Source organism: Bos mutus, unplaced genomic scaffold (assembly GCF_027580195.1).
Source record: "Bos mutus isolate GX-2022 unplaced genomic scaffold, NWIPB_WYAK_1.1 CTG458, whole genome shotgun sequence".
Taxonomy (NCBI): domain Eukaryota; kingdom Metazoa; phylum Chordata; class Mammalia; order Artiodactyla; family Bovidae; genus Bos; species Bos mutus.
This window is the reverse complement of record NW_027219942.1, coordinates 1-11094: the sequence shown is the minus strand read 5'-3', so window position 1 is coordinate 11094 and position 11094 is coordinate 1. Positions and strand designations below refer to the sequence as shown.

Here is an 11094-nt window from a genome sequence, read left to right as displayed (position 1 = left end):
TGTTCCTCTCCAGTTCTGACATGGATCTCAGGGTTCTTATGGAGTTTCAGTATGGGAATCAGGCCTCGTCTTGTGTGGAGACATGGAACTCCGCTTCCCTCTCGAGGTGTAAAAGGGGTATCAGGCTTCCCGTTGAGTTGGCATAGGGATCTGGGGCTTTTTCTCGAGGTACCCTGGTGCTGTCACACCTCCCTTTGTGTTTTAAGTCCATCCTCGGGGTTGCAGTCGAGTCAGTGCAGGGGAATCAGTCTTATCTGTAGTAGATGGGGAAATCTGGGCCTTTTTGAATTGAGGCACGACTCCTGGGAATGCATTCGAGTTTCAAGGTGAGACCAGCCTCCTCTTGAGGGGCGACGACAACACTGGGATTCCTTTACTGATGAAGCAGAGTAATCGACAGTCATCTCGAGTTGAGGAGGGAGAAATAGGGCTCTTCTTGAGCTGTGGCGGGAAACTCAGCATTCCTCTCAAGTGGGCATGGATATCTCGGGAAGCTTCTGGGGTTTCATAAAGGGTGACAAGTTCCCTTTCCAGTTCCAAGAGGGAACGTGAGATTTCTTGGGAAACACTGCAGCATAAAAGGGCCTCATTTCGTGTGGATGGGAGAATTTCATGGTTTTTGTGGAATTGTGGTGGGAAGCTTAGGGTTCCTCTCGAGTTGTGTGGGGACTTGGGGGACCCGCTCGAGTTTTCTCAGGGAAGTCAGATCTGATTTCGAGTTGTGAGGGGCACCTTGGGATTCCTCTCACGTCGCTGCAGGGATGAATAGGGCCTCATTTCGACTTAAGGCGGGAACCTCAGGGTTCTTCTCCATTTCTGACATCCATCTCGAGGTCTCTGTGGAGTTTGAACAGGGGAAGCAGGCCTCGTCTTGTGTTGAGGCACTGAACTCGGCTTGCCTCTTCAGTTGTGCATGAGGTGTCAGGCCTCTTGCCCAGTTGGATTTGGAACCTGCATCTTTTTCTGGAGGACACAACCGGGGTGTCAGTGGCCCTTCGTGTTATGACTTTATTCTCAGTGTTACTTTGGAGTCTGTACTGGGCATCAGGCCTTATCTCGAGTAGATGGGGAAATCGGTGTCTTTGTCTCTTAATTTCTGTCATACTGAGAAAGGATTTTGATTTTTTTACTAGTAATATATAGGAATATTTTGGACAATATGAAAAGTCTCATTGATTAACCTATTGTATTTTTATTGATTCTGCTTGCTACTAGTACTATGATTCCTCTATAGAAGTCTACTGAATTCATAAAATTCATGATTTTTATAGTAAGAATTTAATTTTAAAAATTGTGACAATCCAAAAGCAATATTTTATATAGACCACATTTTGTTTATTCATTCATCTGTCAATGAAATTCCACCTTCTGACTATTGTTAATAATGTTGCTTTGAACATTGGTACCCAAACATCTATTTGAGTCCAGAAATTTGAGTAATGATTTGATTGAGAATTTTGAGTTCCTTTTGTAATCCAGATCTTTCTGTGAGATTTTTGAGAATGAATTATTTTAAATATTGTAGTTTGTTCTCTTCATTAAGAATGAACACTATGTCTGCATAGAACCATTTTTCTGGACGACTGTATTTTTCATTTGTTGGAATTTTTTTAAGGGATGGGGGTTGCATGGGAATTTTTCAAAGATTATTTTAGTAAGGTGTGACTTAACAAAACCTGAAATATCTCGAACCATTGATGAAAATGATTTTAGAGCATCTCTAGGAAGTAAAATGTAAATATAGGCAGTGTTTATAAAAACTTTCATTAACATTTAGTATTTTATGTGTAAAAGTCTCTATTTTTAACAAATAAATGTTGGCAATTTAAATTCCAGAAAAATTATGAAATGAAAAATCATTTTAAGTTGTTTAAGAAAAGTCATCAATTTTGAAATCTATTATTGGCATCAATCAGGTTTAAAAACTGTGTTTACTATAAATTCATATTAACTTGTGAACTCATGAGAAATAATATTATTAAGAAAGAATAAGACTCTCTAGGTGTTTAAAAATAATTTTCTAAACTTGTTTTTTTTCTAAGTCTGAGGATGAAAAGGAACAATTAAAGAAATACATTGAATTAAAACAATCGCTGGAAAATAGCTTGGACCAAGAAAAGAAGAAAAACAGTGAGTTAGAAAAAGAGATTACTGGGTAAGATTTTAATATTTCTGATAATCTCAACTATTAATAAAAGTATAATTTTATTTAAAACCTTAGATACAGATTCATTTTTACGTGTATTTTCATAATTAAACACATTATCCTATTTCAAGGTTTACTGTGGAAAGTCAGTGCAATATGAAATGTTTTTGACTGAAGCAGTGTTATACTTATCTGTAATGATTTCTAAAACAGTAACAACCGTGACTCTGCATATAGTAATGTCACTCTCTTCCTCATTATGCTGAATTTTTACTTCTGCAAAGTATCTTTGTTTTTTTTGGTAATTCTGCCTTCTTTTAATTGTGTTCCTTCCCGTAATCATTCAAGTAATTTATTTTCTAAAAACCTACCTGTGTTATTGTTGGACAACATTAAAAAGTATCTTGATTTGGCTTATATTTTCTTTTTGCCCCCAAATTTTAGATAAAATGTACATACAAAAATCTATGTGTAACTTAAACAATAATAATATTAGTGACCATGTTTTGATCAGTAAGATAAAAAACTGCTTCGGTTTTTTTTTTTTTTTTTCTGAGTGCAGTTAACTCTCATCATCTACAGATTCAGCCAACCCAAGATCAATAGTATTCAGGGGAAAAAATTTTGAGAAAGTTCCAAAAAGCAAAACTTGGATTGGTCTCAAGCTGGCAACTATTTCCATAGTGTTTATACTGTATTTATAACTATTTACAAAGCATTTACATTGTATTAGATAATGTAAGTGATCTAGGGATGACTGAAAGTATAGGGAAGATGTGCTTAGGGAAACTTGAGTATCCGTGGATTTTGTATCTACAGAGTGTTGGGGTTTTTTTTTTAACCAGTCCTCTGTGGATGCCGAGGGATACAAAGGGTTCTTCTCTGATTCCCATTAATATTTTTCTCTTTTAATTTTCTCTACATTGCTTTGCATTTTGTTAACAATGTGCTGGGCAAGATTTCTACACCTCTTAAAACAGTCTTGAAGAGACTGGTACCCTCGCTCTCTCTTCTGATTTCCTTTCTTCTGAAACTCTCAGCCTGGGTTATTTCCCATTTAACTCAGGCTCCAAAGATTTTTCTTTTTTTTTCAATTTTGGGTAAGAATCTTGTTGGCTTTTTGTATCTACTTTCTTTTCTTTTAGTAGAGGCTGTGGTCAGTAGGAAAAAACGTGTCTTGTGTTTTTTGAAGAAACATTCATATATAATATCTCTTCATCTTTAGTTTGAATACTGATCTCTGGTTTATAACTAACACTTAATAATACATTAATATTTCACACTAGTATGCTAAAAATTGATGTTAACTTATTTATAAGAACTCATATATTACATATATCACACACAGTATATTTAAATGTAAAATTTTTTTTCATAATATTTATCTAAGATTAGAATTTAGTTATTATGCTTTCAAGGAATATAAACTTGAACAATGAGAAAGGATTATAATTTATATTTTGTTTGTTTTATCTGATAGAACATATATCTGTTTAATTATTAGATATCTGCTCTTAAAGAACTTACTCATTCTATACATTTCTACAGATTTAAGAAACTCTTAAAAATGACAAGAAGGAAGTTAAATGAATATGAAAATGGAGAGCGTAGTTTCCATGGAGATTTAAAAACCAGTCAAACTGAAATGGATATTCAAATTAATATGCTAAAACAGAAGGTAATTTTTAATCAGTTTTAGAACCCCCAAATCACTTAATTTGGGGAAATATAAATCATTCCATGCTTTCAGCAGTGAAACACAGATTTGTCTATTATTTTTTTAGGTTGGACACCAGTGAAAAAGACAGATTTTCCCTATATCATTTTGAGATAAAAAGGGCACACTCTTGACTCTCTCTGTCTTGAACCCTGGCTGGTGATCTGAAGCTCAGCAGCACAGCACTAATGACCCCAAAGCATCCATTGTTTTTGGTGACAGGTTTGTTGAAATCTAATGAACATACCATGCAGTTCATTCATTTAAACTGTACAGTTCAGTAACTTTATTGTGTTTAAAGAGTTATACAGACATTACCACATTAGAACATTTTCATCATCCTCCAAAGAAATAACCCTGTGCCAGTTTTCCTTTCCTGATCTTCCCAGCCTGAGGAAACCATGACTCTACTCCCTGACTCTGTAGATGTCCCTTTTCTGGACATTTTGTGTCAGTGGAATCACACAATATGGGATCCTTTGTGACTGCCTTCTTTCATTTAGCATAAAATTTTCAAGGTACATCTAACATGTATCAGTATTTCCTTGATTTTATTGCTCAGTAATATTCTATTGTATGGATGTACCACATTCAATTTATTCATTCATCATCTGATGGACCTTTGGGAATGTTTCTACTTTTTGGCTAATGCCAGTAATGTTGCTGTGCACATTTATGTCTAAGTTTTGGTGTGAACATATTTTTTCATTTCTTTTGGGAAAACAGTTATGAATAGAATTGCTGTCAGATCAAATCAGTCGCTCAGTCGTGTCCGACTTTTTGTGACCCCATGAATTGCAGCACACCAGGCCTCCCTGTCTATCACCAGCTCCCGGAGTTCACTCAGACTCACGTCCATTGAGCCAGTGATGCCATCCAGCCATCTCATCCTCTACCATCCCCTTCTCCTCCTGCCCCCAATCCCTCCCAGCATCAGAGTCTTTTCCAATGAGTCAACTCTTCACATGAGGTGGCCAAAGTACTGGAGTTTCAGCTTTAGCATCATTCCTTCCAAAGAAATCCCAGGGCTGATCTCCTTCAGAATGGACTGGTTGGATCTCCTTGCAGTCCAAGGGACTTTCAAGAGTCTTCTCCAACACCACAGTTCAAAAGCATCAATTCTTCAGCACTCAACCTTCTTCACAGTCCAACTCTCACATCCATACATGACCATAGGAAAAACCATAGCCTTGACTAGACGAACCTTGGTTGCAAAAGTGATGTCTCTGCTTTTGAATATGCTATCTAGGTTGGTCATAACTTTGCTTCCAAGGAGTAAGCGTCTTTTAATTTCATGGCTGCAGTCACCATCTGCAGTGATTTTGGAGCCCCCCAAAATAAAGTCTGACAGTGTTTCCACTGTTTCCCCATCTATTTCCCATGAAGTGATGGGACTGGATGCCATGATCTTCGTTTTCTGAATGTTGAGCTTTAAGCCAACTTTTTCACTCTCCACTTTCACTTTCATCAAGAGGCTTTTTAGTTCCTCTTCACTTTCTGCCATAAGGGTGAAGTCATCTGCCTATCTGAGGTTATTGATATTTCTCCCGGCAATCTTGATTCCAGCTTGTGTTTCTTCCAGTCCAGCTTTTCTCATGATGCACTCTGCATATAAGTTAAATAAACAGGTTGACAATATACAGCCTTGACATACTCCTTTTCCTATTTGGAACCAGTCTGTTGTTCCATGTCCAGTTCTAACTGTTGCTTCCTGACCTGCATACAAATTTCTCAAGAGGCAGATCAGGTGGTTTGGTATTCCCATCTCTTTCAGAATTTTCCACAGTTTATTGTGATCCACACAGTCAAAGGCTTTCGCATAGTCAATAAAGCAGAAATAGATGTTTTTCTGGAACTCTCTTGCTTTTTCCATGATCCAGCAGATGTTGGCAATTTGATCTCTGGTTCCTCTGCCTTTTCTAAAACCAGCTTGAACATCAGGAATTTCATGGTTCACATATTGCTGAAGCCTGGCTTGGAGAATTTTGAGCATTACTTTACTAGCCTGTATACACAGCAACTCTGTTTAACCTTTTGAGGGCCTGCCATACTGTTTTCCAGCATGGCTGCATCATTTTATATTTTTATCCAAAGTATGTAAAACGTTCCTATTTCTATACATTCCTGTCAACACTAGTCATTACCTGTCTCTATGAGTATAGCCATCCTAGCAAGTATGAAGTGGCATCTCATGGTGTTTTATTTCTCTCTCTGAGGAGAGGACAATGAAGATTGAGTTCTAGATTAGTAACTAGTCAAAGCTACCCATCTCTTTTAAAATTTTAGTAAATTGAGATGAGGTCAAAAGTCTGATTTTGGTAATTAAACTATTTCTAGTTATTTCTTATAGTACAAATCATATGTCTCATTGCTTACTAGTCTCCATTGCTTTCAAACTTGAGCATAAATTCTAAGGAGTCACATCTGCCTATTTGTAAGAAATTGTAATTGAAGGGAACCCAAAAAAACTTCTTCATGAATAGTTCTTAAGTCTTCCTTCTAGTTATATGCTTCTCCTCATTAACATTGTCATTAAAAATCTCACCTTTTATTATATTCCAGTTTGTAGGAGACTAGTTCCTACCTGCATTTAAGTTATGTTTCTTTATTTTCTCTTTTTCAAAAATCCATTTTTCTTTTTTTTTTTTTTCCTAATCACCTTTAAGTTTAGTGGCTTCAATAAACAACATTGGTTTCGTTCAAAATCTACACTTAGGAAAAGGTGGCCAGGACGGCTGTCTTCTCATCCCCTTGGCTTCAGGTGGGGCAGCTCGAGGGCTGGGGGCTGGAATCGGGTGAAGGTGTGTTCATGCCCATGTCTGATAGTTGGTATCTGTGGTTGGCTGGACTTTGGTGAAGGCAGACAAGTGAAACACCTACCCTGAACACCTAGGCTCTGTTTGCAGCCTGGCCTTACTCACAACATGGAGCCTGATTCCCAGGTTGAGAGCCAGGCAGAAGCTCTGCTGCCTTGTCTAACCTCGCTTTGCAGTTCACACAGCATCATTTTCATCATCTTCTGTTCAATAGGAGCAAGTCACTTATACTTGGCCTATATTCTACCATTTTTTACAGAATAAAGTTTTTAAAACGAATGGGTACATTTAAAAACTAGCACAGTTACTCACTGGCCACAATTTTTTATATTCCTCCCAATTAAAAATACCCTTTGCCCTACCCGTTCCCTCACAAGTCTCAGTTGTTAACAGTGTCAGGCCCAGGCTCAAGTACAGGTCTTACTGTCTTCATCAGGTACAGGTGGCACAAGCAGATGAGGGTTCTTGGTGTGATTTCTAGAGTGTGACTTGATAACTAAAGGGACAAGTTATCTGCCACCCACACCCCCACCATTCTGCTGAATGACTAGACTCTCCCGTTCAGAAATGGGAAACGGGAGGCACCATAGTCCATAGCAGTTCTGAGGTCCAGTTTGGTGCTGCCAGCTCTTTGATGAGGACTTGGTTCTGCCCATAGGAGTGCTTCTCCTTTGCTCTACCCTCTGAGCTCTGTGTGCTGTCCTTTTCATAAGAAATGACCTCTGTCTATAGCTGAGTCATGTTTCTTAAGCCAGCTTCCTCTTTATTGAACTTCTAAGAAAATCCCAAAGGGCTATTCTCATTTGTATTCCTTGGTCTCTGTTAGGCCAAACAGTGTTTTTTTTTTGTTTTGTTTTGTTTTGCTGCCAAGGTTCTCTTTAAAGCTTTTACTGTCCTGAAAATTGGATTGGGGTTCATGTCATTGGAGAGGCTACCCTCACAAATCTTTTTTTTAAGAGAAGCTCTGCACCTTGGGCTTCTTGTGAAGCTTTGTAGGATGATGCCTTTTAAATTTGTATGCCTTTAAGATCTTTAAAGGAATTTGAGGCACCACCTTAAGTCTTTCCAGGGTCTTAATGAAGGGTTTTACAGGCTTCACCTTTAGACCATGTTTTCCTGGCAGCACCCTAGATTTGATCTTAGCCCAGAAGCTGTTTCTTTCTTTTAGCATCATGTGACCACTGGACATGTGGAGATGCTGTAAAGGAGATAACAGATATTGAACCCAAACATAATTGAGCCTTGTTCCTTTACATTTAATAGCCCCCCCTTTTTTTGATAGCTTATCACTCTCATTGATGTTACTTTCAGCTGATTCATAGCAAGAGTCTCCTTTCCTCTGTGTTTCAGTGTTGTTTTCTTCTCTTGCCTAGATGCTGTAACCAACAGCCTCTTTAAGGGCCATCAGGATTCAATTTACAATGTCATGAAGCCCTTTGGGTTTTAATTTCTCTCTCTGCATCCATTCAGATCTCACCTACCTCCAGGTTGAAAGGCATTCTCACATCTTTTAGTTCTTTTTTAATGGCATTTTTAATATCAGTATCTGTGCCAGGTATTTATTGCCAGCGAATTGTATAATAAACCATGTCAAAGCCTAGTGGCTCAAAACAGCATTTACTTTGTTCAAACATTTGTGTTGGGGCAAGGCTCAGTGAATGAGGCCAGCACGTTTCTTTTCCAGTCAGCATCAGCTGGGATATTGTGAAGGTGGGGACCAGAGTCATCTGAAGATTAGTTCATGCACATGTCTGGCAGTTGGAGATAGCTTTTGGATGGGGCATTAGTTGGGGGTGGTCAGTGGGGGCACTGACAAGGTGTTCAGTGTGTGGTCTGGGCTTCTTCGCAGCATAGTGACTGATGCTAAATGTGGGCTTTTGCACAGAGCAAAAGTCAGTTTCCCCAGACTCCGTCCAGTAGAAATCAGTTACTGAGGCCAGCATATATTTAAGGGGAGGACATTTCAGAGAAATGTGTCAAAGAATTTGTAGACAGTTTCAATACCACCACATCCACTCACCTTGACTTACCAAGTAATCATTCTGTCTAAAGGAAAGTTCTTTGCAACTTGGTGTTACTGAAATTCCCGCAAATTTTGTTTGTTGTTTTGTTTGGTATGTTCTGTTCTGTTAAAAGTAACAAATGGTTACAAAAATGAGGCATTTTTTGTTGTTATTGTTGTTCAGAAAAATGTGTGGATCATCTCACTAAGCTATTAGGAGATGGGATTTCTTTAACCTTTTGAATTATTTTTCTTTGGAATGCAGCTCAAATTAGCAAAAACTATTCATAGTTCATTGAGTTAGACAAGGCTGTGGTCCTAGTGTGATTAGATTGACTAGTTTTCTGTGAGTATGGTTTCAGTGTGTCTGCCCTCTAATGCCCTCTTGCAACACCACCATTTTACTTGGGTTTCTCTTACCTTGGGCGTGGGGTATCTCTTCACAGCTGCTCCAGCAAAGCGCAGCCAATACTCCTTACCTTGGACGAGGGGTATCTCCTCACCGCCGCCCTTCCTGACCTTCAATGTGGGATAGCTCCTCTAGGCCCTCCTGTGCCCGCGCAACCACGGTGTGGGGTTGCTCTTCCCTGCCGCGGCCCCTGGCCTCGGGCCTAAGGGCGTGGTGTATCTCCTCCCAGCTGCCGCCCCTGACCTCCGACGTGGGGTAACTCCACTCGTCGCTGCCCTGACTTCGGACGCTGGGTATCTCCTCTCGGCCACCCTTCCTGTGGTCATGTATGGATGTGAGAGTTGGACTCTGAAGAAGGCTGAGTGCCGAAGAATTGATGCTTTTGAACTGCGGTGTTGGAGAAGACTCTTGAGAGTCCCTTGGACTGCAAGGAGATCCAACCAGTCCATTCTGAAGGAGATCAGCCCTGGGATTTCTTTGGAAGGAATGATGCTAAAGCTGAAACTCCAGTACTTTGGCCACCTCATGTGAAGAGTTGACTCATTGGAAAAGACGCTAATGCTGGGAGGGATTGGGGGCAAGAGGAGAAGGGGACGACAGAGGATGAGATGGCTGGATGGCATCACTGGCTCAATGGACGTGAGTCTGAGTGAACTCCGGGAGTTGGTGATGGACAGGGAGGCCTTGCGTGCTGTGATTCTTGGGGTCACAAAATGTCGGACACGACTGAGCGACTGATCTGATCTGATTTGATCTGATTCATAGTTCAGAAAAATACATGGGATTAGAATCCATATTTATAAGATTTATTAATGAGAGTCTTATTTTCACAATCTTCTTTTGGGAAGCGTTTATTAACTCAGCCCTAGATAACTCAATACAGTATCCCTCAAATTTCTTTAAAACATGGGGCATTAAGATGGGGGGAAGGAGTAAGAGACATTCTACTAAGAGGTGACTTGTAGTCATTTTATGGAGAAAAAAAAGAAAAGAATGTAAAATCAAGTGCAAATGTTGTGTGACAAAAATGATGACAGTGAAGAATATATTTTGTGATTCTTGGTGGTTTGAACTTCTTTCTTGATTCTCTGAGTAATCCCTGGTTCTACATTCTACAATACAAATACCATCATATCTATTTGATCCTGGGTTTGAGTTAGGCTGTGCTCAGTGCACTTGCCTCATTACCAAACAGTATTGTTTTATTCTTGCAGATTGATGATCTTACAGCAGAGCTGGAAACTGCATCTTCAAAAGGTCTGCACCTGGATGCAAAAAATCAAGTTCTTCGAGAGGAGTTACTATCTATGAAAGGAATGCAAAAGAAATGTGAAAAACTAGAGAAGAATAAAAAGAAGTTGGAGCAAGAAGTAGTGAACCTCAGAAGTCATATAGAAATGAATATGATAGAACACAGTGAAGTAGAGCAGTATAAACGGGAGATTGAAGAAAGGGCGAGACAGGATCTTGTAGAGAAATTAAAGTAAGTCAACCTATTTTTGCAGGCTAATTTGTTCATCTGTCATGTGCTTGAATTCACCTCATTGTAAATTATGTTTTGGATCTATACAGCTTATGTGTTTCCTCTACTTCCGTTAGAGCAGTTGGTTTGGTAGTTTTATGGAAGGAAGGGGGCACTTGTTTCTCCCTTTAGATATTTCCGTTTCCATCACAGTTATCACCAAATTGACCTATCAGAATGATTCTCACTAGAGAATCCTTTCATTTATAAGACCAATTGGTATAAAACAACACTACTAGGAGGAAAAGAAAATGTGGTTTAGAACTGATACCATCCTCTTGAATTATGTTTAAGTTGTCTTGTTCAATTTTTAAAATTTTAAGTTGATCCTCTTGTTCTTTGAATTATCAGATTATATAAGCACCACTATAACAATAATTCCACTTTAATTTTATAATTCACATTTAATTCACTTCACATTGACAATAATTGTTTTAAACTTCTGCTCTTTTTTTTTTTAACCTTTAAAATTGCTTTCTGAA

General features: G+C 38.8%; 1 long non-coding RNA gene across 1 annotated transcript; it reads left to right on the top strand.

The window, feature by feature from the left end:
- Positions 1–2040: 2040 nt before the first annotated feature.
- On the top strand, positions 2041–10870 carry LOC138987031 (uncharacterized). The gene is made up of 4 exons (XR_011463515.1): positions 2041–2155; positions 3695–3824; positions 3931–4085; positions 10305–10870. It is a non-coding gene; the product is annotated as an uncharacterized lncRNA (long non-coding RNA).
- Positions 10871–11094: the final 224 nt, after the last annotated feature.